Source organism: Actinia tenebrosa, unplaced genomic scaffold (assembly GCF_029948245.1).
Source record: "Actinia tenebrosa isolate PJP-AT-01 unplaced genomic scaffold, QUT_ActTen_1.0 PGA_scaffold17__23_contigs__length_9995812, whole genome shotgun sequence".
NCBI lineage: Eukaryota > Metazoa > Cnidaria > Anthozoa > Actiniaria > Actiniidae > Actinia > Actinia tenebrosa.
The window spans coordinates 5,304,873-5,308,227 of NW_028292577.1; positions in this window are offsets into that span (position 1 = coordinate 5,304,873).

Consider the following 3,355-nt stretch of genomic DNA (forward strand, 5'->3'; position numbering starts at 1 on the left):
ATGTTAAAGATATATACGCGTGCTGTTTAAAAGACCACTTCAGACTTAAGTATGAGGTTTGTTAAATTGTTAAAGATACTACTTTCCTCAAAGAAAGAAATATCCTTACTCTTGGGCTATATTTTTCTTAACAAAAGATAATAGTCCTTAACAATATGATAACCCTATACTAACATTCTGAAGTGCTGTTTTAAAAGACACACGCCAGTAGTCCTTAACAATTTTAACAACCTTATCTTTGACATTCTTAGGTGTCTTTTAAGAAACATATGATACATCACTTAACAATATGATAACCCTTATCTTTTAACATTCTGAAGTGTCTTTTAAATGACTCATGCGAGACATCCTTAACACTTTTAACAACCTTATCTTTAACATTGAAGTGTCTTTTAAAACGCAGTAGACCTGTTTTTTTTTAAAAGATGGTCTTAGAGGGGGTTAACAATAAAGTTGAAAAATAAGTTATATTGTGTTAAGGTACACTTATAGTAATAACTGACCTGTTCAATGTGTGTTGTAAAACGGTGTTCAGCACTAAGCAAGATACAATACAAGTTCCGCTCGTGGGCGTTTTGCAACACGAAACCACAAGTACAAGTTTGTAAGGAGTGTGGACGAATTCGCACGTTCAAAAGATGCGACAAATCAGACAAAACGCATTTGTGGGTTTGCAAAGGGCCTGTTTTATAAGCGAATTTCTAACACCTCCGAGCACTGAAAAAGGGCGTCTGTGACAAGCAGCAGTTGTAGTTTCTGTATAAGATAACCTAAGCAGTCGTCAACGTTTACAGACAGCCATCGAAAACAATGAAGTCAACTATCGACTTTCTCTGGGGCGCATACGGAACTTAGAAGGCGTGAGATAGCTACCAATTGGGATTGATGTGTCGCTGCCCGCTAAAGAGAGATTAACTTAAGGAATCGCACTAGGATTAATAAGTAAGAAGATAGTCCGTAACTTTCCCTCTTTGAACGCAGCCGAAGGGTTCCGTGGACTAAAGGGAGTGAGATTGGAGGCAGGAGTGCGCAGCGTTGTGGTGTGTTAGGGAAGCGGAACATATCGTTCAACTTGTGGCTCGACCAATAAACGTCATTAACAATTAACAACCTTATACTCAACATTCTGAGGACATTTTAGAATGGGGTTGGCGAACACCATCTTATTTTATTATTATTATAAGAAAAAAAAATAAGGACCCCTTCGTAAAGTGTATATGCTAAGCTACTTTCGTCGCAGGGATTCCGAATCGCCCTTTCAAATATGGACTGTATTACGCCGAATACCAGCGAGTGCATTACGCCCACACTCGCACGCGTAGAAAAATACACCTGCCTTCATTGCGGCAAGGTATTTTTGAAGGATCCTTTGTGGGCATTGGTGCTCGAGGAGCAATGGATTTAGAAGGACGTCTTATGAATGCAGAGGACTCTAGGCTACCCAATCAACACGTAAAATACCCACTATTGCCATCTTTACCATGATCTTCATAACATGGAGTAAAATCTGCCCCTTGATGGCGTACATTATCCTATCGGGCGCCCAAAGGGTGTATGTTCTTTTTTTATTCTTTAACGACTCAAGCGCAGGGCGGTCTAAATCCTCGAAGGCAACGTATGTTTATCTCGAATGCTCCCCACCACCAAATCCTCAGTGCGTTGTATGAACTTTTAACTCGTTAACTTATCCATGTTCCATTATATTCTATGACATATCTTACATGTGTTGCCAAAGTCTCCGAGGTTTAAAGCCTTTACAACACACCTGCAGGGAATTCGTAGGTGTTCAGCATACGAGTGAATCTCCCTGCAAATTACATCGTATAGTCGTGTTATGAGGCCACCTTCTAGCCGGGTTTCATACTCGTAGGAGCAGTTCTGAGCCTCAGATAAACCTGCATTGCCTTTTGGGGTCTTAGCTCTATCAGAATCCACAGTATCATGGCGAGCGCGTTTTTAAAACATCAAGTCGGAGGTGACCGTCGTGAACCTTTCTGCAACCACTTATACGTGTGCGCGTCCGAGCCGTGCAGTTAACGCGACCAGGGGCTATGAGCATTTGGGGTAAAACCTCGAGGCCTGTAATCAACGACTTTTCATTATGCACGGGTCAAACTATTTTCTATTTTGATACCAACTTGTTGGACCACCGTCACAACCGAACATTTATACTTACTGTTTTATTAGGCGGGGAGGACTTTTCGAAGACCAATGCGAAACTTAACGGATTTGGGGTTACTTAGGAAGCTACATATCAGTCCATACAAACTGGCCTCCGATATGAACACAGAAGTGGGTGCAAGAAGCGCCCTGTTTTAGGGCCTTCTAATCACTGACCTTTTCTGGGACTTTTCAGAAACGTGCTCCATGATTGCGTTTCTCGTTTTCATATCTAATGCAGCTTGCCACCTCTTTCCCTTAAAGTAACAAAGTTTCGCCTTGCACTATGCATTGCAGTTTGTGTCGTGTTTTCGATACGCGAAGCATTGTATATCTAAGGAATATTTAACCCTAATATGCAAACCACTTTACTGTTGTTCATTCCCACGCTCCAGTTGCGCGTGAGACGACGAAGATGTAGCAGTTTCTCTTGTCGCTGTCGCCCGGCCCTGGATCTGTCTTGGTTGTGCGTTTGATCTCCAATGTTATGTCATCCTGGTTTTACAACGCAGACCCTGGCAGTAGGTTCTTCGTCCGTTAATGCGTGTCGCCTGTCACCACAGCGCGGAAGTCTCATTTAAAGCGAACTTCCTCAGGTAATTTGGTCGTCCAAACTTGCGCATGGCCTCGATGTTCCACGTCTGCGGGCTTATTCCCTGGAGTAGACCTTGTTTGGAACGCCGTGATATGTCACGGCGACGTGTAATGTGGGGTGTGGTGTGAAAGCATTCGGTAGTACGCGATTACAGCCGTCGGGTTTGGGCAAACACAACATCAGCCCCGGAGCAATCTCTTCGTGGGAGTTTAATACTTTGGTGAGAACATCGTCTGTTTATCCAAGGTGAACGTCTTATACATCACTACGTGGTCGTATAGAACGCCTTTCCGGCGCTGGCTTCCATGCCAGGCGCTAGGTGACCGAGTCTATACAGACTTACAGGGTCGTATGGTAATTTCTAGATTTGTGATAAGAATTAGGATCCACGGCTCAACTGATGCCGCTGTCCTTTCCTCCTAGAAATGTTCTAGTGTACGCAAGGTTACTTCAACTGCTGTTGGCAAGCTGCCTGGGGTAATCCTACCATGGTTGTAATGACTTCAAAGTACTTAATGGTGACGTGTAAGTGCTACCGTACCCGCAGTTATACCCTTGTTGCGTGGAGTAATGGGTGCGCACGGAAGTCCGTAGGGTTGC